The sequence below is a fragment of the Pteropus medius genome, unplaced genomic scaffold (genome assembly GCF_902729225.1).
Source record: "Pteropus medius unplaced genomic scaffold, Ma_sr-lr_union100, whole genome shotgun sequence".
In the NCBI taxonomy this organism is placed as follows: domain Eukaryota; kingdom Metazoa; phylum Chordata; class Mammalia; order Chiroptera; family Pteropodidae; genus Pteropus; species Pteropus medius.
The window spans coordinates 13,587,531-13,613,175 of record NW_024349803.1 but is presented as its reverse complement, the minus strand read 5'-3'; the positions used below and the strand labels follow the sequence as shown (position 1 = coordinate 13,613,175).

General features: G+C 49.0%; 1 protein-coding gene and 1 pseudogene across 3 annotated transcripts in view; one reads left to right on the top strand and one right to left on the bottom strand.

The window, feature by feature from the left end:
• The window catches only part of SLC6A6 (solute carrier family 6 member 6), an 82,479-nt gene that overhangs the window by 49,193 nt on the left and 7,641 nt on the right, over nucleotides 1-25,645 (bottom strand). For 2 of the 3 annotated variants that reach the window (XM_039837358.1, XM_039837360.1), the window contains exon 2: nucleotides 21,135-21,171. The gene's annotated coding sequence lies outside the window, so the exon portion shown is untranslated. Of the gene's footprint in view, nucleotides 1-15,161; nucleotides 15,230-21,134; nucleotides 21,172-25,645 lie in introns of all 3 variants that reach the window. The other variant, XM_039837359.1, reaches the window with a different exon arrangement.
• On the top strand, nucleotides 16,713-16,831 carry LOC120582503 (uncharacterized; annotated as a pseudogene).

The following is a 25,645-nucleotide window of genomic DNA, read 5'->3' as shown; positions in this document are numbered from 1 at the left end:
CAGGTTCAACCTTCAACCTACAGAAGTATTTACTTCTCCCCAAGCCTCATAGAGCCTCCCATTTCACAGATCAGGAAGATGAAGCTCAGAGAAGGGGAGGATCTGGCCCAGGCCACACAGCCACAAGGTGGTGGACCAGGATTTGCACCTAGATCCTGACTCCATACTACCTGAGGGGCAAGGTGACCTCTAAACAGGGACCTACTAGAGCAGGTCATACTTCTTCTTTGTCTGCGGTTCGCAAAGGAAAAAGTGGGTGAAGGTGGACAGGTTTTGCAAAGAACTGGCGTCTGGGACAACATCGGTTGAGGGGTAGGCAGGATGAGGGCCCAACGTACAGCCACCTTGTTTTCTCCCCCTCACAAAAACACTTGCAGGTAAAAGATCTGCGGACTGGGTCCAAATATTTTTCTTATCCTTTTGGAAGTGGCAGGCCCTGACCCAAAGCCCAGAGACCACACGTGGCCAGCAGCGATGGATCAAAAAAGAGGACGAGCAAACTGCAGGGGGCCAGGAGAGGGAAAAAAGCTGGAGGAGGCTCCCCTGTAGTAGAGCTGGGCCTGGGGATGGGTGGAGGGGGGCGGGGTCAGGTTGGTTGGGCGCTTCCAGGTGAAGGCAAGCTAGGTACAGGCCATGCCCAAAACAGAGGGGCCCCAGGCACGAGCTGAGCAGGTCGTGGAGTCAGGAGACAGGACTAAGAGACAAAAAGCTGGGTCTAGTTCGATTCCACTGGGTCACGCAGGCCAAGTACTTCCCCTTCGCATCTCAGATGCCCAGGGATAAAACAGAGCAAGGATAGCTTTGGCAAGCACTGATTGCTGGATAAACATTTACTGACAACCTATACTACGAGGTGCTAGGCATAGCTCCAGAAACTGAGGGCATGGATGTGAGCCCTGAGGAACTGACATTCTAGAAGAGGAGACAGACACTAAACACATTAATGAATTAATAGTTATGACTGGGGCCAGCACGGAGAACCAAGCAGGATGAGGTACAGGTGATGAGGGCATGGGGAGTCAGAGACCTCCTCTGAGAAGGTGATGTTTCATAATGGCAGACACTCACTGGCTCTGGGCAGGCCCCACACTAAGCTCTTTCGGGCACCAACTCATCTATTCCTCTCAGCAGCCTGAATGAAGGAATGAAGCCCAGAGAGGTGAAGCCACTTGCCCAAAAGTCACACAGCTGGGATTCATTCAAACCTAGACAATTGCTCCAGGGTCCACTCCAGAGTCTGTGCTTTTAACCACTTTGAAGCTGAGATCTGCATGGCAAACATCTGGGGGAATGGCCTTCTCAGAGTAGGGAACAGCGTGTGCAAAGAGGGCCACACTGGGCATGGTAAAGGAAGAAGGAAGGCCAGTGTGGGACGGAGGGCAAGGGAGGATGACCAGGGTGACCTGGAAAGGAAACAGGGCATGGAGGCCAGGGATAGAATCTGGCTTTTGCTGCCCCACTGAAGGCTCAGCCTGTCGGCTTAAAGCCCCTGCTTATCACCAATGACCTAGCCAGGCATCCCCTCCCACTCTGGGAGGGGCTTTGCAGGCCCATGGGGGGCTCTCCCATGTAAGCACTTGCTAGTGAGGACTTTCTAGTGGGGGCCTATATTGCCTGAGTCCTTATCCCTGACATGCTGGAGCCACCCAGCCTCCTCCTCATGAGCTGGGTCTCTGTAGGATGGGCTGAAGGCAGCTGCAAAGACCAGCCAAAGATGTGTGGCCGAAAATCCTTTCTCTTGGCCAAGAGCCACCACACCGGTGACACAGAGAAGAAAATGTTCTTGTACACCAAGTCTAGATCCCTCACCCCTCCATGGGTGAGGCCCGTGGGTTCAGAAAGAACAGGGTCAGCCTTTGATGCTATTCAGTCTCAGACAAGTTACTTCCCCATACTGGGCGGCCCTTGTTCACCTGGAGTTGGTCGAGACAAAAGCCCCAACTGTCCTATGTCGACTGAGCACGCACTGCACTGCTGGCCCAGGCCCACTGTAGGGTGCGTGGGGTCACCTTCATGCCCTCAAGGTGCCAATGTACAGAGGCAGCGAGGAGTGGCTCGTTTTGTCAGAGTTAACAGAAATTATTCTACAAGTTCAGAAAGAGGACAGGAGCATGCTTTTGGGTCCAGGGGGAATGAGAGCTGCTTCAAGGAGCAGGTCTCATGATGCCCTCAGGCTGGGCCCAGCAGCCTGGCTGGCCCTAGACTCCGGAGGAAGTCACCTCTCAGATCCTGTATGAAGGGGCTCAGAACCCAAATGCCACTTAGTAGATTTCCAGCATAGACCGCTATATCCAAAGCTTAGCTAAAGGGGAGGATTAGGGAGCAGGAGGAGGGCCGCCATGATGTCTACTGGGCACTCAGGGGCCTGTTTGCAGGCACAGGGCAGTGAGTCAGCAGGCAACGGCCTCTAGGCACTGACTCACCAGCCACAAGCCTGTCACTCTTCTCCCTGTCAGCTTCCCCACCACCCCGGCCCTCAGCCTGGTTTTGCCGGAAGTGGGGGTGGGAGGGGTGGGGTCAACCACAATCCTGAGGCAGGCTCTGCAGAGCCCAGGATTATTTCTGGAGGCCACACAAAAAAAGAGACATGAGAAAAAAGAAAGGGTTGGTTTCCATTTCCTCAAACTTCCCCTTTTAAGCAGTAAGAACCTTAAAGCCACCCTCCTTCTCACTGGCTGTGAAAAGCAAACAGAGCAGCCCCGCCCTCACTCTATAGAAACTGGAGAGAGACAGGCCTTGGGTGACAAGGCCAGCTAATGGCATGCCTATGGCCCAGTGCCTGCTCAGAGCCCAGCCACTCCCAACTCTGTCACCGGAGCACTCCAAGAAGTCACAGCTCCCTGGAAACCAGCCAGGGCACTCTTTGCTCTGGGGCCTTGGGCAAGTCGCCTCTCTCAGACTCAGTGTGACTCTCTGTAAGGTGGGCATAAAATCCCATCCACAGTGTGTGAAAACTCCTAGCTTGGTACATGTTTGTAAACAAGCTCCTTGTTCTCATTGTTCCCCTTTCAAACAGGTTTCTCGACAACTAGCAAGGTCCTTCGTCTTCCTTCCTAGCTCCACCCTTACCTCACCCTCACTTAGAAATTTAGCTCAAGGAGAGTTTGGTGCCTCCAGAATGAAATAGCCTAGGATTTAGCAAGACAGAAGATAGATAAGCAATGTCTGCCGCCTGTGCCCGTGTTTCAGAGCCAAGGGGCTTATTGTCTAGACTCTTGTTCCACTTACCTGGAAGGCAAGCTTCAGGTGTCTCCCACCATCTAGAGCCCACCCGAGATCCCCAGAAGCTACTAAACCACACCTCGGCTCATGCCGTTCCCTTAATCTGGCACACTGTTCCCCAAGTAACCAATAGGCAATATCCCAGGACCAAGGCCCCAAGGACTCCCTAGTGCCATGCTTGGGCTCCAGGGGCCACACCACGCTCATCAGCCCATGCTGTAATTGTCCTCTTGCTCCTCTGTCACCCAGGGCCTGCTTTCTAATAGGGCCTGACACTGTGAACATTTCGGGCTCAGGACTCTGGCGACACTCAGTGTAAGAATAAATATCTTCTACCTTGGAAGCTATGAGGGCGCCTCAATTAGGGTGCTAGAGCAATGACAGACATTTAGGACACAGGCAGGGCTGTCGACAGAGGAAGAATGTGCCCTAAATTCTCTCTTCTAGAGAGAGGGGATGTGTTCCCAGCATTTAAGCACAGTTCCCCCCCGACGTGGTCAAAACTCTACAAAGCTCTGACTTTTTTTGAGAGATGAGCCCCCGAGCTTTAGGAAACCAATTCTCATGAAACAACACGTTCCCTGAGCACCTTCCGAAAATGACAGAAGTAAATTCTCCCCAGTCCCCTGGAGGTTTGCCTGGTGCTAGAAGAGGCTGCTGGATCCTGCACAAAACCCAAAAACTAAAACCGGGTCCTTAGAGGTTTTGGTATATGCAAATGCAAGCCCACTTTCTAGATGAGGACACTGAGGCCCGAGACCCACAGCAGAGCAATGACAAGACACAACAGCCTCTTTCACAGATGGACCACCAGAGCTGCAGGGAGCTCATCTCGCTGAAGGGAAACTGAGGCTGCAAGAAGGTGGTCCAAGGTGGGGACACTCCTGATGCCCCCAAACCAGTGGAATACAGTGGGCTCCGCAGGCTGAAAGTAAAGCTCTTATTCCAAACCTGGGTAGATCGAATTCATATCTAATTAATTCCATCAGGTCGGTAGATGCCGGTGCAGCGGCAGTGGCGACTTCCGGGACTACAAGATGATGCCTAACAGCAGATACTGCTTGGCTAGAAGAAAAACTCAGCATTAAAATACGCACAGGAGTCGGAGTGGGCTCGCGGGAGGACAGATATGTCCTACATGTGCAGACCATCTCCCAGGGAAATCCCCAGCCTCCATCTCCCTTAACCGTTCATTGCAATTCTCCTTATGCTTCGATAATGGCTGCTAAGAGTGCCGTGTTGGGGGTACGGCGCTGCGTCCTTACGGTTTGTCACGCATGCAGCATCACAATAGAAGGCCTCCCCAACCACTGGAAACTCTGCAGAGGTGTGCCCTGAACTCTGCCAAGCTTGTTTCCAGCAATCCCCACTCCCCACCATGTCACCCTCAGCTCAAGAACTAGCGGTGGCTCCCAACTGCTCGGAGAATCTCTAAATTTTCCCTGGAATCCAAAGCTCATTACACTTTTCTGGCCCTGTCCTTAGTCTCTGCCACTTTATTTTTCCTGTTTTCCTGCATGAGTCCTAGAGCCTCCTTGTTCTCTCCAGCATTACCCCATTCAGCCCTATGCTTTGTTTGTGGGTTCTTTTATGTTTAGGTGGATCCCACCCACCTTGAAGACCTGGCCCAAGTTTGGCCTCCTCCAGGAAGCCCTTTCTTCCCACCCCATTCTCTACCCTTCTCTGGCCTGCATCATTCCACTATTCACCACATGCTAGGCTCTTGCTCAGAACTGTGTGACTCTGGACAAAGTGTGAAGTTCTCCTTGGAAAACCTCAGTTTCTTTATCTGTAAAACGGGCCCCATAATCTGGAAAACCATCCCTTGCTGAAGTTACTGGGCTCTTGGGCAGAGCTGGTGGATGACCAAGATCCTCAGCATCATCTGGAACTCTGGTTGATAATGCAGGCGCCTTACCCTGCCCCGGATCTATGGACTCTGAGCCTTCGAGGCTGTTAAACCAGCCTCTCAAGTGAATCCTAGAATCAGGCGAGGTTGGCAACAGTGGTGCCAATGAATTGGAGACGCTTGGTAAAACATAAAACAAAATGAATCAATAAAAAGACTACTGTTAGCTGATAACAATGCACATGAGCGTGCATGTGTGTGCCCATGTGGACAGTCTCCCCGCCAGGCTCAGAGCAGCGGGGGGCTGCGCGCAGATGGGTCTCACTTCCACCAGCCCCAGTAGGTCCAGGGCCTGCCCCAATAATCCTTTGTGCAGACTCGAAAGTTTGCCATTGGTTCTCCTGCTCCCTCCTGTCGATGCTCCTTACAGTCTCCCTGGGGGTGGGCACTGTTGTCTCCAGTTTACAGATGAGAAAACTGAGGCTCAGAGGGGATAGGACCTAGCTCAAAGTTACCCAGTGGGAGAGTGACAGAGCCAGAATTTGAACCCAGGACAAAGGCAACACTCCTTTTATCTGCTTGATCAAGTAAAAAGGAGTTTGAGAAATAACCGATGAGGGAGGGCAGGTGGGCTACCTGGGGCTCTGGGGCAGGCAGCTGAATGGAGAATGTGGGATCCTGGGGGCACAAGCAGCAGAGATATCCTTACCCAGGCAGGTGCACAAAGCAAGCCTGGACCTGGCTCCAAAGCCTGGTGAGGCAGAGTCCAGCGCAACAGGCCTCAGGCAGAGTCTCCAAAGACAGGGACAAGGCATAGAGCATATAGCCTGGAACTTGTGACCTTCCTGGCTGTCACCCCAGCAGGAGGGGGGTCACTTGTTCCCTAAAGTAGGGGTAGCAGGTGGGGACTACCCCAAAAGAGAAACACCTGTCCCTAAAATGCCAACTCCCCAAACACAAGAACAGCAAGAAAGGTTCCAGGAGGCCCTGGTGAGTCCCCAGCTCTGCCAGTGACCACTGCTTGACCAAGGCAAGGCTTGACTCTCTTTGGGCTGTGCTTTAGATCAGCTGACTGAGAGACCCCAACAATTTGGAGGCACACACACAGACACACACCAACACAGACTCTCTCTCTCTCTCTCTCTTTCTGCTAAGGCAATCTCCCCAGCAGAAGACAAACCTCTCTGTGCCCCAGTTTCATCAAATATAGAATGAGGATAGTAATAGTACCTACTTCTGAGGGTTGTTGAGACTAAATGAGCTAATATGCATAGACCACTTAGAATGGCACCTGGACAAAGTGTCAGATATCAAGATGATGGCCAAAATCACTCACACGCTCCCTGAGACCAGAGACAGCCTGGACTCACAACCAAGGCCCTGCTGGGCAATGCCAGACCTACTGGGCATCTCACATAGCCAAGACCAGGATTCGAATGCAAGTCAGCCATATTTGGGATGAAAGCCATCACCCTAGCACCTCTGCCTCTTCCCTTCTATTCCAACTTCCTCTCCTCTTCCACAGTAGGTAGGATTCGGGGTTCCCCCCAGTATATTGCTGACTGAGGGATGATGGGGTACTGTGGGCTGGTACCTCCTGCCCCTCCCCTATCCAGCCTTGGGGTACAGCTGGAAGAGCATCTCAGGCAGCTGGTGTGAGGAAGGACAGGCAGCCAGACCAGGGCCTGCAGACCCCATGCAAGATGTTGGTGCCATTCTGGCCCTCAGGGCTATGGTACATGCCAAGATACAGAGGTGGCACGGATGGGGCCCAGGTTTGAAAGCAGACAAACACTTTGCTGTGAACACTGCCGGGAAAGGGGACTACACAGTGGCCTTGACAACCCATGGGGACAACTGCAGACCAGCTGCTTTCTTCCTGCTGGTCACAGATGGAGACTCTGGGCAGCTGTGAAGAAAATCTTTGGGAGAGGAAGGTGGCACTGCTGGTGCTCCCCAGGATGACCACAGCTGCAGAAATCAGATACTGTGAACCCTCCACTACTCTTGGCATCCTCAAAACCCCAGATGTCCCTGGGTACCCGAGACCCCTCACCAGGCCATCACTGAATGACAGAGCAGCCCAGGACCTCATGCCCAGAGTTCACAGATAAGGAGACCGAGGCCTAAAAGGAGAAGGGGCTTGCCAACAAGCTCTAGAGTCAGGCGGCTAGGGATCAAATCTTGGCTCTGCTGTGTGACCCTGGGCGGCTCACTGTGCCTCAGTTTCCTCAGCTGAAAAACGAAGGTAATAGTAGCGTCAACCTCCCAGTCAGAGAGGTGATCACATGAACTGATGCAGTAAACCATTCAGCAGGGAGTCAGGCACACAGACAGGTAGACAACAAGAAGTGCGAACATGCAGGAGTGCGAACATGTATTCACATTGGAGCAAATCTCGGAGAAGTGTCTACTAGGAGGAAGGCAAGACAGCAGCGAGTATTGTGGTTGGCTCTCAGAGTCTTGCAGAGCTTCCATTCCATAGCTGTCCAGCGCCAGGTCTGAGTCAACCTGGGTGAGCCTTTACCAGCCCCAAGTGCAACGAGAAAGTGAAGGGCACAGGGTCCGGGGGGGCGTGCTGCCAGGGCACCTTTCTTAAACCTGATTATCCCTACCTGCTAACATTCAGCCTTCTTACTTTCTGGGGGTATGAAAAAATGTCATTTCTTTCACAACATCATAGTAAGAGCAGATGGTGTCTTTTGAAAAGTTGATGTTAAGTGATACAATAGAAAGTTTACCAGCCCATTCCTCAACCCCAACTTGTTTTTTGAACATGTACTAGTTCATGAAATTCAACACCATCATCTGGTCTAACGTGCTCATTTTACAGGTGGAGAAACTAAGGCCTAAGTACAATAGCTTCAGTCTTAACGTTTCAACTCTGGGTTTCATTTTCCACCCACTCCTACTGTTTGGATGCTTAGGACCAGCTCAACTCATTTTGGGAGCTCTTACCCAAGCCCAGGGAATCCGGAGCCCCAGATCCCACAGAGGTCCTTGACCCCAAGGGAACACCTTGCCTGTTTACCTGGCGTCCTACTACCTTCGGTCAGCTCAGGGGCTGAGAGGCTCCATCAAGCAAGGATTTGGGAAGACAGAGAGTCCCACTGGTGGTCTGGGGTGGGTAACCTGGGTGAGCAGTTCCCAGCGTGGGGGTAGCCATGGACTACTCCAAGCTGGATGCTTCTGAAGACCTGTTCCCATCCTGGGGGGCACCAGCAGTACCACCTTCCTCTCCCAAAGGCACCCAGCAGGACCACTGAGGTCAGAATTCAGAAGCACCTAAAGGCTCCCACATTTGTCCGCTGCTCCTCTCCCACCCAGACAGACTCCCTGAACACTTTCCTAGGTAATTGCAGTTGGCGACCTCAAAAACTTGAATCATAGAAGGTAGCCTAGTATGGTTCTCTAAGGGGACAGAGGCTCCATGAGGAGCCAGACACAGGTGAACGAGCAAACGTGACTTACCCAGGGCACTGGTAAATGGGGCACATCAGAAGTCTGCAAAGGTACAGAAGATAACCACCCAGCACCTTGGCTCTGGACCTCAGACTATGTATGCCCTTCCAACATGGCCCAGGTGCCCTGAGACTGCATTCTCCAGAAAATGCTGCTGATTAGAAATGTCCCTTAGCAGAACTAGAGCCAGAGAGGGTTCCTTACCATAGAACTCATCATCTCTATACACCATTGCCTGGGAGGCCCTGGGCTTTTGCATCTTGGGGCATTTTTACAGGCTGCTCCAGGCCCTGAAATGCACATCCCTGCTCTTCTCCACCTTCAAATGCCACCTCCTTCAGGAAGCCCTCTCTGACAATTCCCCTGCCTGAATGAGTTGCTCATTCCTCGGCTACAATCCTCAAATCTTTCTCTGTGGTCACAGATCAATCACACGGCGCTCTAGGGCAGGGGGCGGGCTTCCACCCAGGAGGCAGCCAATGAGGAGGACCCTGGTCTACCATTGTCATAGCAACCCTTTGTTCTAATTCCAACAGTTCTTATATCCTAGAAATAACTGCAGCTAACATTATGTGCCTGGCACTGTGCTGTGCACTTGGTATGTAATTCTAGCTAATGGTAACTTTTTAAATTCTGCTAAATATGTTTTCCTATTTCTGTAAATTATTGATTATGGCCACACACTTTTCTCCTATAATTAGCCCAAAGGTAAAGAGACTTCATAGCATTTTCTGAGTCTGAAAGGACAAAAAGCACACTCGAAATGCTTTAAATGTATGGAAAATCCTCCAACTGCACGGCCAGCTCCAGGGAGGAATGCCAGCTCCCTGGGCTAAGTGCACGTGTGCCAAGCTCAGCATCTGGCACTTGAGTGTCATGGTTCACCCAGTCCTTACCAACCACCCTACGAGATGAGGGATCTTACCCCGTATGAGATTCAGAGATATTGAGCGACTTGACCAAGGTTGCACAGCCGGAAGAGGCAGGGCTCAGAGTCTTGTATCCTCAGCCACCGGGCTCTGAGGCATCTCCTGGTTGTAAACTTGGACACCAAAAAGTCCCCCTCTTCACCTGACACAGAAGGAAACTGAAGCTGGAAAGAGGTAGGGGTGTCGTTTTGCAAATAACCAGCTAGATTAGAATCTAGGTCTCTTGGATGGGCCCAGATCATGGGTATCTTCTTGGACTAGGCCACAGCCAGCCTCAGCCACAGAACTGCAACTACCAAAACATTCAACTAGCTGAGGATTTCTGCTAAGTACTTCACAAAGATCTCCCATTTAATTATGTATACCTGCAGGGATGACTAAACACTGGCCCCTCAGGCCAGGAAGAGCTTTGAACATTGAAATTCAGCCTGCCCAGAGCAATTAAGTAGCTCAGGTCCAGGAGTGTGGCTAATCTCAATGAATCGATGAAGGGAAGGGGTGGAATCCAGAAGTTCAGTCTTCAAGCCCATGTCATTTTGGGAACTGTAACTGCCCCCTTCTGCCACCAACACAGCGACCTCCTCTGAGCTTTCTTTCACCCTGACCCTCCTGCAAAGTGTCCCATGCACTGCAGCCTGGGGCTTAATCAGCTTACGCATCCTGTAGATAACCTGGGCGGTCTTGAAAAAGTCTCCTTTTACTCTTTGAGGGCAAGGATGCAGGAGATTTAGGCCGCAACTATAAATAGTTGAGAAATCCGTCCTTTTTAATTGACTCATCTATTTATTTGGTCAGTCAGTTCCTGCTGACCCCTAGATGGCCGAGTTCTACATAATTCTTGCCCAATACTGTCATTGGAGAGGAGGGACCCTACTGGCCTCTCAAGCTTTGTTCACTGAATTCCCCAACAGGCAGCCCCCAACCCCCTGAGACTATTTCCCCAAAATTGCTTGACCTAGTTCCACTTTTGCCGAAGCTGTCACCAAAAAAGATTTTTACTGGAACCTAACTCTACCATTTGCCAGCTGTAGGAAGTAGTGACCTCAGGAATGTCACTTCCCCTTGGGGCCTCAGTTGCATCATCTGTAAAATGGGGCATCTCACATTACACAAGGGAAAGTACGAGGAAGTGCCTCAATACTCAGCTGAATTTGCTCTCAGGAGAAACAGTATGACCCCGAAAGATCAGCCATCTTTCATTTCATACAGTTAATAGACACTTACTACACCCGGGGATGATCTGTCCTGCAGGGAAAACACCAAATAAACAGCTTCTGCACCAGGTGTTTTGTGTCAAACAAGTAAGTAGCCAGTTCACTGGCACTGCCACCCCCCTTCATACGCTCCCAAAACCAAGTGAGTCAACAAAACTAGGTTAGACATCTCATTAAAGTGGGTTTCCTCATGGGACCTCTTGCGATGCCTGCGATTCTCCTACGAGTGTGTTTGGGTGAGGGCTGGGCTTGTCTGCTTTTCTTCCTAAGAAGCCAGTTGTCAAAACAACTAAACAGTAACTTCATTTAAGGGGCACCTGGAAGTATTAAAAAGACTTCTCGTTCCAGGCTGGTTCCCCAAAATGAATCAAGACCCACCACTCAGCAGGGATTTTGGGGTCATTAGGCTAGATCACCCATCCATCTCTTCTTTATTCCCCAGAACACCCAGCCGGGCCACACCCCTTATGGCCCAGGGAGCACCCACTCCACACTTTCACTCTGCCCTACCTGCTCATGAGCAGTTGCCTCTACCAGTAATAATCTTCTGGTCTTGTGCCCACCTGGCATACACCTTTTCAAAGCCTCTGGGAAAGGTTTTTGGACTTTGTGTGCCTAGAACGTCTTTAAGAGACCCCTATGCATGCCCGATTTGTCTCCCTGCTGGCCTAGGAGTTCCCAGGCTGGATAGAGCAAGCATCATTTCTAGGCCCCCGGAGCCTGCCAGGGCCTGAGCCATAGGAAAAGTCTGCAATTCTCTGATGACAGAATGAACACTTTCAATTCTCACTTTTTAGATGCTTAGAGGTTTTCCCCAAACTTCCCCTGACATCAAATAATTCTCACCTGGGCCTTTCCCCGACCAAGTAGGGCTGGAAAGGAGTTTGAAACGTGAATTTCTCAAATGGACTGGAAAGGCCAAACAGAAAACAAATGTCTACAACCCATGACCTTAAAAAGCGGGGGGCCACTGTAGTTATACGAGATCATGGGTGTTAACTAAAACTATGTAGTAATCACTTCACAATATATATAAATCAAACCATCATGCTATACCCTTAAACTTACAGTGATGTATATCAATTATTTCTCAATAAAATGGGAAAAAACTCACACCAAATTTTAATGTAATTTATATGTTTATATATTAGTCTCACCCATTAGATTGTAAGATTCTAAAAAACTGACACTGTCTTATTTTTATCACCAGCACTCAACATGTTTATGACTATGAAATAAAATTGATTAAAAATAAAAAAAAAGTTGGGAATAACCCTTTACCTCAGAATACCCGGCAGGCAGGCCCAGTCCTCAGCCATGACACTTTCAGGCCTGGCCACACAGGGATCAGCTGGCCCAGACAAGGTCACAGATGTGTAGAAATCGTGCCTAGAAGCAGCCCACTCCCCCACCCTCCCAGCCCCCAGGGACCTTCCAAAACTGCAGCTTTTCTAGTTTTTATCTTTTAGGGTAAGAGACTTCACTGAAAGTCTGGACTGTTTAAGGTGTAATTCATCCTTGAAAGCACTTTATCATGGCCATTATAAATAAGACAGATTAATAAAAAATATTTGCATCAAACTCCAATATACGAAACCGCTTTCTCCTACATGTGCCAGTTAACTCAGTGAGCATCACGGTCCTCATTTTACAGATGGGGCAACTGAGGCCCAGCAGGAGATGAGACTTAAGGAAAGTCACAGTCACACAGCCAGAAAGCAGCAAAGCAGGGACTCTTCTCTAGACAGCACAAGGATAGGAGAGGTGGTTCTGAGAGTAGCAGAAGTCTGATATCTCAAAGTGCTGTGTGACCTTGGGCAGGTCACTGTACCTCTCTGAGCCTCGTTATAAGGAAGGGAAGGATGGATGGGAAGGTGGAGGCAGACAGGGTCATGAGAAGGAGGGCTGGCTCCCGTTCCCCGACCACTTCCATCCTCTACCCTGAGTCAAGGCCCAGCCTCCAGGTTATATACACTGACAGTTTCAGCTGCCCCTGTCCCACTCTGCAACCAAATAATGGTCTGTGTAATCATTTATGTCTCTCCCTTCTTGCCTTGTTCCCCATTCTATCCCTACCACCCAGCACTGTGCCTGGTATACAGTTGGAGTTCAATAAATACTCAGTGAGTGAATGAATAAATAATGCTGAATAAATGGCTCAGTTCATTCAGGTGTGAGATCATCATGGGACAGGAGAAGGTCTGAAGGGAATAAAACAGGAAGAGCAGCAGAGGTCTCCTGGGCAGCACCCCGGGGAAGGAGAGGGTGAGTGGAGAGCCTGAAAGCCCACCACTCCTGTCACCTACTCTGTGCGGCTGGAGTGACATCACAGGGCACCTCTCTGAGCCTGGCTGCTTCACCCACAAAGCAGAAAGCATCATAACTTTCTCACGGGACTGTCTCAGCTCAATGAGTAAAGTTCTGGGACATGGGAGAGGCTCAGTAAGCATCTCGTAAGTCAGAACCGGACCTCATAAATCAACGAAGTTGACCCCTCTGGCTCCTGGATGAGGAGACAGAGGCCCAAGGCAGCAGCATCTAAGAGTCTCACAGCAAGGAGAAACAGGGCCGGGGCGACAGCTGGGGCGACAGCCACTGCGAATAGAATCATGGGAACAATCTGAAACCTCAAGAAGCAGTTCTTCATAGTTTCCGTGGGAGTGACCTCCCTGGCTGTTGGATAAATGAGGCTGCAGAGGTAAGCTTGTCAGATTTAGCAAATACTGCACAGGACATACTTAGACTAAAAACATGACTCATTGTTTATCTGAAATTTGAATTTAACTGGGTGCCCTGCATTTTATCTGGCAACCTTATCCAGAATGTCTTGATAGCCGGCGCAGAATATGAGACCCAGGAAATAAGAGGAATCAAATACTCTGGCTGCCTGGCCTGAAAACCTCCACCTGAGTACAAATTAAATAAGTTGGGATTTAAGGGTCACGCACTCTCCCGCAGGCATGCTCCTTTCTTCCCACCCAGAGGAAGCGTCGCCTGCCAGCTGCACAGAACTTTCACCATCTTCTTGGCCCCTCCATTTCCATATAGTTTTCCGAAGCAGGTGTCCACTACCAAGGACGTCACGTCATGTAGACAACCTCATGCCACCTTCTCCTATCCTGCTCCCTTGACAGGCATTGCTAATGGATACTGGCACCCTTCCCACTGATCAGGACCTAGCCATAAATTCCTCATCAGAGCCTAGTCTCTTTCTCTGGGCTCTAGTAACTTAAGGAATAAGAGAAAGCTCTCATGTGAAGGAGAAGGTCAGGGGCAAATAGGACATCTAGAAAAGACTAGAGGGACAATGAGACAAGCAGAAGTTAACAGCACCACTCGACCCTGAAAACATGAATATGAATCATATCACCGCAGCAACATGACAGCCCTGGTGGGATCTCACAGAGCAAGAGCTCAGGGATGAAGAGAGGAGAGGATGGGGGAATCTAGGGGCAAGAGCACACCTAAATGTGTAAGGTGAGGCAGGAGCCAAGTCAGAATTAGGAATGAGGGGCAAAGGAGCAGACAATCCAGAACTACTCACAGCTACTCCTAAGGACAAAGGCAGGAGGGTGAGAAGTGATGGTGGGAGTTGAGGCATCCATGTACATAGCCCCGCGGAGGGCACGCCACCACTGAGCTGCCAGGCTGGGTGGGAGCCGGCCCTTTTCCTAAGCACAGACAGACCCCAGGGACTGTTGTCCGTTTTACTGAGAGGGAGACCGCTCACACCAGGGCACCCAACTCACAAGTGGCAAAGCTGAGATTGACATCTAAAGCTCGGCACTGCCGCCCTAGCAGCTACCTCGGACTTGTCCAAAGTCCTCCAGTGAGCTGGAGAGAAGTGGGTAGATAAAGCAGGTGCTGTGGGAGGCCCTGGGGGCCCTTCCCTGGCTGGGTCAGAACACTGACTAGAGGAAAAGGGGGTTCTACAGAGGTAACCTCATAGGGTGATAAATCATAAATTTATGCCCCAGGCCTATAACTTCTTTAGTACAAGGTTTTAAGCCATCCCTGTCCATTGTTCTTGTGCATCTAGGTTAATACACCTTTGAAATGCCAGAATTTTCTTTTTCAGACTCCTCCAAGGTATAACCACCCTCAAGGGAGCGCACGATCTTGTTAACTATCCTATATCTTGCTTTCTCCCACCTTCGTGCAATCTTCCCTATGTTCCCTATTAATCCAAATATATAAAAGGAACTGCAAAACTGCCATTCTCGGGAGCATTTGAGATTTGCTTCCTGGCACTGACATCAGTTTGGCTCAAATAAAATCTTATAAGAATTCTTTACAGGTTTGGACAGTCTTACATAGACATGACCAAAGGCACCCTCCATCAGGGGCATCCCAGGGAGCCAGCCCCTCCCCCGCAGGCCCAGAGGCTGTGTGCATCCCCTGTGATTCAGGAGGCTCCTGCTTTTGTGAGTCTGGGTATCTGGACTTATTATCTGCTGGCTGAAAAGAGACTAACAGATGGAATACCTTCCAGAAACTTCTCTCAGTTTTCGCCACGGTGAGCAGCTCTGGTCTCTGAAAGGCCCTGTCAGTTTCTGAAAAAAAAAAAACCCTGTGATACTGTGATTTACAGTAAGAAAGATATATTTGGTCTTCATCCCTATTTCTGGCACAGAGCTCCTAAAACCCTTGGAATTTCCTGTGATGAACTCAAAGAAGGCCTATTTTGTTATGGTAATGAGGTGACTTTTACAGCACGACCTAAGAGGGGGGCTGGTTGCCAGGAGAACCAACTATGTGATTAGAGGGTTGGAACTTTCAATCCCACTCATGGACCTCCAGCAAAGAGAGAGGAGCTGGAGGCTTAATCAATTGCCAATGGCCGATGATTTAATCGGGCATGCCAATGCAATGAAGCCTCCATAGGAACCCAAAATGGCTTCTGGGTTGGTGATCTGGGGGGAGAGTGGTGCACTTGAAGAGCATAGAATCTCTGTGCTCCTTCCCCATACTTTCCCTGTGCATTTCTTACATTTGGCCATTCCTAGGTTATAGCCTTTTATAATAAACTAGTGATCTGGTGAGCACAATGTTTCTCTCTCTGAGTTCTGTGAGCCGCTCTAACAAATTATCAAACCCAAGGAGGAGGTCGTGGGATCCTCCACTATATAGCCAGTTGGTCAGAAGCACAGGTGACAACCTGGATTTGCAATGTGCGTCTGAAGTGGGGGCAGTCTTATGGAACTGAGCCCTTAATCGGTGGAATCTGACACTATGGCCAAGTAAATGGCATCAGAGTTGAGTTGAATGGTGGGACACACAGCTGATGCTGTAGAATTGCTTCATGGTGTGGGGGAAACTCCCACACATTAGAATTATAACCCCTCTCATTGAAGAAATCAATGACCCCTTGATAAGAGCCAAGACAGGAAGATACACTCAAGGAATCTTCTCTCCGCCTGAGCCAAGCTCTCCCTCCACAGGTAAGCCCCAAAAGGGAGGCTCCAGCTTGCCCGGGTTGTCTGGAGGTCCCATCTCCCAGCATCTGCTGTGTGAAAGACTACACACCAAAAATGTGGACCAAAAACCAGGCTCCCTAGCCTGACATGTGGCCAACATCGAATTGGCCACTGCCCTCTTGGGCCTCAAATTCCTCACCTGTTACATGGAGATAGTAATAACTACATTACGAGATAATATAAGTATTAAAGATGGAAAACCTGTTTGAGAACTACATATTCAGACTACCCAGAGATCAGATGTCAAAAATAACAATAATGGTAGCAATACGAATAGCAATTGTATTAACTATCATTTATTAATTGCTAGTGCCAGTCACTGTACTGAGAACTTCCAGTTTTTCTTCCCTAATCCCCACAACAATCAGAGAAAGTAGATTCTACATTATTCTATATCATGTCTACTTTGATAGAGGACCCTGGGGCCCAGAGAGGTTAAGTGACATGCCCAGGGTCACACAGTAAGGCAGAGGCCAAACCATATTTACACCCAGACTCATTGGACACCTGATCTGAGATCTTAACCACACCTCTCCTCTCTCTGAAGTGTATGTTCATTGTCTATGGCCATGCCACCCTGAACAAGCCGGATCCCGTCTGATCTCGGAAGCTAAGAAGGTTCGGGCCTGATTAGTACTTGGATGGGAGACCACCTAGGAAGACCAGGTGCTGTTGGCGTAAAAAATAAGGGATCGTAAGCTGACAAGGTCCTTTCAATCTGTGAGGTCAACCAAGGGTTGCCTCACCTAAATAAATAAAGTGTATATTCATCAACCTCTGAGTCTGGCCCACTATTCATAGCATTTCTTGTTTACCGAGTTTTTATTTTCTTCTCCCAATGAGGAAGGCTGGCAGACTGGGAGCTGCTTCTCTAGGACGGTTATTTTAAATTCTTTGCTCTCTAAAGTCCTAAAGGCAGGGACTCTCTAGGGAGGTGCCACCATGCACTCTTGATGACTGAGAGCTATCAAATGGGGCAATTTCTGGAGAGTCAAAAATTTGGCAGCATTGTGTCCAGCATATTAAAAGTGCACAACTCCTTTAGGCTGGCAATTCCAATTTGTCAACCAGACCCATGTGTAAGATGTTCACTAAATTTGATTTTGCAAGATGAAAAAGTTCCGGAGATTAGTTGCACAACACTGAATATACTTAATGCTGCTAAACTGCAGACTTAAAAATGGCTAGAATGGCCAATTTTATGTTATGTGTATTTTACCACAATTAAAAATAGAAAGGGAAAAAGATGTTCATAGCAGAGTGGTTTACAAGAAAGAAACTGCAAAAGGCCAATCTGTCATCACTGGGGGATTAATTAAATAAATGACAGTTTGGCCTGATTTAGCACTTTTGTTTTTGTAAATAAAGTTTTACCCACACACAGCTACACCTATCATTTGCATACTGTCATTGCATTCTAGTTACATTAGCAGAGGAGAGAGACCACGTGGTCCATGAGCCCAAAATACACACTATCCAACCCTTTAAGACCCAAGATCCAGAAAAATACTCAGAGAAATACGTGAGAGGTATCAAGGAGGAGGAGAAGATGGCTCCCAAACACAGCCACGCTGACAGTTAAATTTTGAAAGGAAAATTTAAAATAACGTATGTTTACCCGCATGTTTATAAATGCACTATTCGATGCTTATCTCTGGATGGTGAAAATTGGGATGAATTTTACTTTCTTCTTTTGACTTTTCTATGCTCTCTAAATTTTCTGTATTAAATAAATATAACTTCCCAACACTAGAAAACAATGATAATTATGTCATAAGACGAAAGTTTTAGCCAATTCTACAACGGCAATCAAATGTATCAAATCAATATTATACCTTAAACTTACAAAATGTTCTGTGTCAAATGTTATGTCGATTTTTCATCAAGGTAAACGAACGATAATTACCATTCTCACTGTCTTGGCCCTTAGAGGGAGCTTATGTTGACTCTCAGGCTCCTAACAGGTCACAGATCTGTGGTATTGACACCTCTCCCCTGCCAGTCTACAACATGGAGGGGAGGCGCAGTGGGGAGGTAGGGGGCAGGCCCCATGGGAATTCTCATGACAAGTCCAGAAAAGTTCCTCTCTTGCTAAAATTACCCTGAATACTAAGGAGGGTGGATCTGATTTTCAGCTAGGGTGAGGGGATGGGGGTTGCTCTAGGGGATCCTGCCAGGGAGATGGAAATAGAAACTGTCTTGGGGTACTTGGAACTGATCTTGTTAGTTAGGTCTGTCAAGTGCTCCAAAACTCCACTGTGAGGGCAAAGTGACCGTTACCACTCAACCTATGCTCGCTGTCTTTCTAATCCTCGTGGGTGCTGTTATTGTTCCATGTTACAGCTGGGGAAACTGAGGCTCAGCGGGTCAGTGACTCTCCTCCCAAGGATCCACAGCCGGCATAAGGTGATTTGAACCCAGAAGTGTCTGACTCTCCAGCTCCATGAACTTTCTACTACCTGGGTTGTCCCATCAGGAATAATTATTCTGGCTGGTTTATCAATAACTCAGTCTGTCAAAACAACTGACAAACACCCACACGTCAGTCATCTCCCAGCTGCACACAACCCTGTGAGGGGCTCATGAGTGATGATCATCCCCTCTCTCAGGTGGGAACCTGGAGTCTCAACAAGGAGAGCTGCAACCTAGTAGGGCTCAAACTTCAGGGATGACGCTTATGTTCCCTAAAGACACCTCCCTCCAGTTCCCATCACCTGCCATGTCAAGGGGCCAGGGAGACCTATCAGAAAGAGAAAACCAGGAGGGCTGCTTGGAGGAGGCGTCAGACAGGCCTGAGAGCAAACCTGCCTCTCGGCATCGACTGCCTCTCCTACAAAATGGGCTCCCACCCAGTGTGGACAGATCAGCAAGCCTTGTAAGACAGGTACAGTGGCTGGCTTCTGTTTATTCTCTATAAAGTCACTGGCCCAGGTGGGCCCTCACACAATATTCTCTTTATCTGGAAGCAGAACTCACATTCCAGCTTCTCAGCAGTAGGCACCTGGCTTCCAGCTGCCCTAGGCTACTCATTAACCAGGACTGGGCCTTGAGAAGGGGCTGGGCCCTGGAGTCTGCTCCCAGCCTGGGGGAAGAAGAGGAGAGGGCAGGCAGTGCTGGATGATGTGGGCACCAGTGTCAGATCAATCAGGGTTCAAATCCTTCTTAGCTGTGTGACCTTGCGGGGAGTCAGTTAATCTCTCTGAGCCTGGACTTCCCCATCTGTATAAGGGAGATAATATCTGTGCCCAACTCACAGAGCTACTTTGAGGACTGACTGCATGAGTCTGTGCCTCATGAGAGTGCCCAGCAGTGCCATATTCAGAGTAAGCACTCGATAAATATATCTGTCATCTAAGTCATAAGAGTATTGTAAGACAAAATGTGCTAGTATATGTTAAACCACTTGGTGCCATATTGAGCATGTCGTTGAAGAGTTCAATGTTAGCAAGTATTCTTACTGACATTTATAACATTTATGGTGACGACTCCTGAGGTGACATGGAGTGGAGCATCTCTATGTCCACTTGACGGCTGCTCAGGGGGGTATCCTGAGCCACCAGGGATATGCCTGCCTGATTTTCCACATTTGATGTCACAGCATGAAGAACAAGTCTCCACGGGGTCAATGGACTGTCATAGAGCACCCAGGGCGGGTCTTGATGTCAAAGATAGAATCGGGTCCATCCCTGACAGCAGCAGCCCTAGAGTCTTTGGGCCTTTTCTCCTAATCCTGGCTTCCTAGGTGACCCCAAATCAACCAAACTCCAACCCTAGACCAGTGGAATTTTGGTCAGGGGAACTATTAACCTCCCAGAGAGAAATTACTGCCCAGGAAGCCAGGGTTTTCCAATTCCAGAGCAGAATGTACTGATGGGTCATGAAATCAACTTAGAAGGTCAGGGCTATCATTTTTATACAAGAGAGACCAGAAGAGAACAGAGCCTGGCAGATAGTGAGGACATGAGCTATTATTTTTGAAATTCTGATTTTAATTTCATGCATGTGTATGTATGTGAGCACAGGCAGTATCCTGTCATACAATGTATTTCTTACTGTCAGAGCTAAGAGATTTTGAAAGCCCCTCCAGGAAGGATGTTTTAAATCAAGGTGAAGAAGACATCTCATCTGCATCAGGTTCCTACCCCATTAAACCCCTTTTAAAAATGCTGTCATGATCCTCAACTGGGAGGAAGAAAAGCTTCTGTAAATATCGGGAGAAAATCAGCAAAAGCAAAATGTCATTAAGGTCTGTAAATTAGATAACAGAATTATGTCAATGTTACATGTCCTGGGGTTGATAATTGCGTGTGCTTACATAAAGGAATAGAATGGCCTCACTCTTACGAAATACATGCTGAAGGGTTAGGGGTAAAGGAGCAACAGGCCTGCAAAATCCCCAATGATTCAGCAAAAAAAGGAGAATAGTAATATGACTATTTTTATAGCATAGAGAGAAAGAGATGAAGTAAATATAGCACATGTTTAACAATGGGAAAAATCTAAGTGGAGGGTATACGGGAGTTCACTGTAATATTCTTGCAACTTTTCTGAAGGTTTTCAATTTTTTAAAAATAAAAAGTTTAATAAAGAAACAATTGAAATAGAAGCCCTGGCTTCTGGAGCATTCCTGTCTGTGCTGGGAGCCAAGGAGCTCCCAGCTGAATCCGACCCCAATCCTCAAAATCCACTCAGCGAGGCCCCCATCACTGCTTGGTGGCAAAGCCAGAATGGGGGCCAGGCCAAGACTTCAAAATTAGTACTTTGCCCATTTGCAGGACTGCTTTCCTGGCATAGGCAGGTACAGGTGGCAAACCCGGGCCATGTACCCGTCACCCAGAGATGACGTGTGGAAAAGGTCCTGGGGCTTGAGTTCTGTCTCCTCCTCTTAGAGCCTGGAGGAGACACCAAGCTCCTGAATGCCCCATCAGGTCACTACCGCATCACTGAGACCCAAGGCCATGGAGAGGTCAATGCCACTTACGTTTGGAGGCTCCTCAGAAAGGGCTGTTGTTCTGGACCTATTACAACGAGAGGAAACAAAGAAAGAAAGATCTGATCAGGTTGACTGTACAAAGGACGTGGAGTCTTCTTCCAGGTATGACTACCCAACTCATACACGTAGGGAGGGGCCCCATCAATACCCAGTGGAGAAAGGAAAACTGGGTGCTCAGACACTCATGCACACACTCACATACTCACACAAAGACACACATGCATGCACACACAGACACTCATGCCCTGGCTCACACATCCCTCTCCTGGATGCAGTGTCCCTAAAATTGTCCTCAGGAAGCCTGCACTGGTGGCCCAGCCCATGGTCGGGATGGGGAAGGCTCTTCTTGCTGGCTAAGAATGGGTAAGCTGCCCCCCAAAAGTCCACACTCCTGTGAGCTCTCCACCAGACCAGTCATGAGCCTAGGTCTGTAACTGACTGTTCCCTACAAGCAAGGGGGCACACCAGGCTAGATACATGGGCTGTGGGAGCCCCTGGGTACCGCAGATTTTTTGAGAATACTCATCAACTGTTTAGAGGCTCTGAGAATTGTGTGCCAAGGAAATCTGTTAAACTTTGCCAAGCTGAGCAGTCCCAAAATGTGATTGACCCCAGAAGCCTTTTTTAATAGAACACCTTCTGTTCTTTGGAACTCAGTTTGGGAAATAATGCAAGTGGAAGCAGACCACTTCTGCCTCTCATTTCACCAGCAGAGCTGTGCTGGAAGGCTCTCCTGGTTTCCTGGAATATAAAAATGCAGAAAATCAGGAAATGGTTCCTTAACAACTAAGATCTTACATTTTGATAAGTTATATGGATTAGCAAAGAAGTGGAAGGGCAGAGAAAGGAGCTAGGCTGGGTGCTTCTCATTCCTCATAGTGTCTGCAGCCCTGCCTTTGTGGCCTCCTCCTCAGACTCAGAAATGCCCCAGCAGTCTAGCGAGCTCCCTGTCCTCAAATTAGACAACCTCATTGTTATGTTAAGGCTTCCACACTCAACAGGTTCACATTGCTTGCTGCCCACCATAGCTGAGGCATTATGGCATAGGAACAATTATTCGGTCAATAATTTATTGAGCACCTACTATGTGCTAGGCACTGTCCTAGGCACTGAGAACGCAGCAGTGAAGACAGCTGAGAGGTCCCTGCTCTCCCGGAGCCTGGAACCCCACGGTAAAGACCAACATGTGACAGATGCCATGGAGCCTTTATTTTCTGGGTGGACACATGGCTCTGTAAACGCTAGAGTAGATTAGCAATGTCTGTGACAGAGGTGAGCAATGGAAGTGGTAACGTGTACCCTGCTATCTAAAACCATACCAAGGGAAGACAGACAAAGGGAAAGATGATGGTAGCATGTTCAATGCACAATAACAAGCACAATGTTACGGGAACCAGAGAAAGGAGAATATAATTCTATCTGGGGCGAGACCTTGCATGAGGCTAGCCAGCCCAGTTCAAGGAAGAGGATAAGAATGGCACTAAGCCCCTGAGGGTCTAGCGAGCTGGCACCCAGGCCCCTTCTGGGGACAGCCTGCATCTATTCCATCAGGAGACCCACACATATTCTCTCTGTCTATGGGGTTCTGGGTGGGCTGACCCCATCTCCTACTTCCAGGGGTGGGCACGTGAGCCAGGCCTAGTCAGTCAGAGGGGCTGTCACAATTGGCTCAAAGACAGGCACATGACCAAGCCTGGACAGTGTGAATGATGACAGGAGTTATGCTAAAAGTATTGGGGGAAAAGCTTTCTATGCTGAGATGGCTATTCTAAGAGGGTGTGTATACCTTGTGCAGCTGGGGGTACGCCAAGGAAAATGGAGCCAACAGAGGAGAGACATGGCACCCAGAAATGGAGAGAAAAAACGTCCCAATGACAGCCCTCAGCACCTGGATCCAGCTATGCCTGAAGTATGACCCTGGGGCTTTTTGGTCAAAGTCAGTAAATATTCTTTTTTATTTTTTTTTAAGTTAGTTTGAACTGATTTCTGCTGCTTGCAACCTCCAAAATCCAAACCTATGCGCTACTTCAAAAATGCTGTGTAATTTTATGCATGCCTCCTACTCTGGCACTGAGGCCATCAGAAAAGTGGGGTGCACATAAAATGACATCTGAGGTCCTCCTGCAGCCCTGGTACTCTACCAGGAGCGTATTGCAAAGGTTAGGACTGATGCACCCTCGCCAAGACAGAGAAATCAGCCCTTCTCAAAGTTAAGCCTGGAAGACTTATTAAAACACACAGAGCTGGGCCCACCCCAGGGTCTGAGTCAGCAATCTAACAAGCTCCCAAATGATGCCAGACTGCACATCCAGGACCCAGACTCTAAATCTGTTCTACTCTTCCCAGTTGCTTGAGGCAGGTACCCGATGCAAAATAAAGCTCTAGCCAGGCAGGAGACCATGGCCACTTGGTCCTTAATGCAGACCCCCAATTAAGGAAAGTGCCTGAGTGATTCAAGGATGAGCCAACCTTTAAACAACTAAAGCACCAGGTCCCAGCTTACACCCATCCCATTGCCCACCCTTCTAGCCAGCCTCCACCCTGGGATTTATCTAAATATTGAGGAGGCTATCAGAATGACAGAGCCTCCTGGGGCCCCAGCAGGCCCACGCTGGTCTCTTCCAGGAGCTGTGAACATCCCCCAATGGCTCTCTGCACCAGGCAACATGCCAGCACCAAATCCCACTGCGGGCCTAGGCCTGACACACTGCCTTGGCCTTGCTGTCAGCACCGCCTGGCGGGCCCTGGGCTCTCCCTGATTTACATCTGACTTGGCTGCCTTAAAAAGCCTCCTGTGGCTTTTGGAACGGGGACACTGCTCAGTAGAAAAGGGCTTCCCCACCACTATCCTTTCCAAGGCGGCACTGGCCCAGAGGGTCTGGCCTGGCTCAATAGCCTCTCAGCTGTGTGACCTGGGGCAAATTACCTGAGACTTCAGCTTTTCCTGTGCAAACTAGAAATAATGGTGTCTTTTGTGATGATAAGAGAGATTATGCTCACTAGGCCCTGGGCTTGGCCCACAAAGTTCAGCAGAGGCCCGAAGCTGTGACTTATCTCCTTTACTCAGAGTGGTCCCCAGACCAGCAGCACTAGCACTGCATAACCTGGCAGCCAGACAGAAATGCAGAATCTCAGGCCCCACCTTAGACCTCCTGCACAGAAAGGGGCATTTTAACAAGATCCCAGGTGTGGTCTACAGCTTCCAAGTCTGAAGGGCCATGGTATGTGTTATTATTATTGTGGTTATAGCACCCCAAGACCAAGCCAAGATGTACCCCCAACCCTCAGACCTGGGGGACAGCAGGCAGAGGTCAGTGGTAATGAAATGTTGAGAGAGAAGAAAAACTCTCTGGTGTCTTTCAGCCTCTCCTGAGCCCCTTGGCTCAGGAGAGGGGAAGGGACACAGGCCAGGTGTGTCCTACAATAGACTTAGTGAATAGGTACTGATCACAGGACTCAGGCAAGGTAACAAAATCTACTGAAAACATTCCAGGCCTCAGATTTGGGGTTTTGGCAGAGTCTGACTGCCTATGTTCCTCTCCACAGGAGGCTGAACCTTTTGCGTTCCAGGAGGAAAATTAAATTACCCTCTTTGTGGAGCGTGGAGCTCACCACCCGGAACTCACAGCAGAGGTTGGCAGAGAGGCTGCCTTGGAAGATTCGTGCCCCAGACTAGTGTCGGGGAGCCCTGCAAGCCCACATGGAGCGGTGTGGAGACCGCCTAGATTTCCCCAGCTCCAGCCAGCAATGACCCCGTGAAAGTGCAAAGGGTCCCCACTCAAAGACTGACTAGAAAGGCTACTGAACTGAAGCTCCTGAATCACCTCCCCTTTGCCCATTGTCAGCCCTATTGAATGAACAGAGCAAGAAGCTTCCACTGTCCAGGTTCTTCCTGCCATACGGGGCGGGAGAGTGGGGAATGGTGTGGGGCACACTGGAGGGGAGGGGCTGCTAGGTGGGACAGCGCTAAGGTCAGAGAAACTAGATGACCGGATGCAAATGCAAAAAGATCCCATGCTGAAAAATGTTAGCTCGAATTTATAAAACTGTATGGACAACACAAAACACACCTGTGGTCCAAAACAGCCCCTGGAAGACCATTTTGTGGGGACTGGTACCGTTTTTTTCATGTCTGGGGCATGATCCTTTAGAACAACCTACACCTTCCACTGGTGAGAAGTGGAAGACAGAAAAGGATTCTGCTCAGTAGCAGTGGAGAGAGGCTGCCAGGTCTGGGGACATTTCTTTCTCTTTCTCTTTCTCTCTCTCCTTCCCTTCCTCCCTCTTTTTTTTTTTTTTTTAAGGTTTGTTTTAATATGTATTCTACAGATGACAGGGAAAAATCCACTTTGGAACGATGCTTTATACTAAAAGCCCATGGCCACAGCTCCGCTCAGAGCATCTCGGAACTACAGGCCCCAAATCAGGAGGCTTCTTTCAGAGAAGGGCTAAGATCTTAAAAACCAGCAGTACAACAATTGTATCCTTAAAGGGGGCCC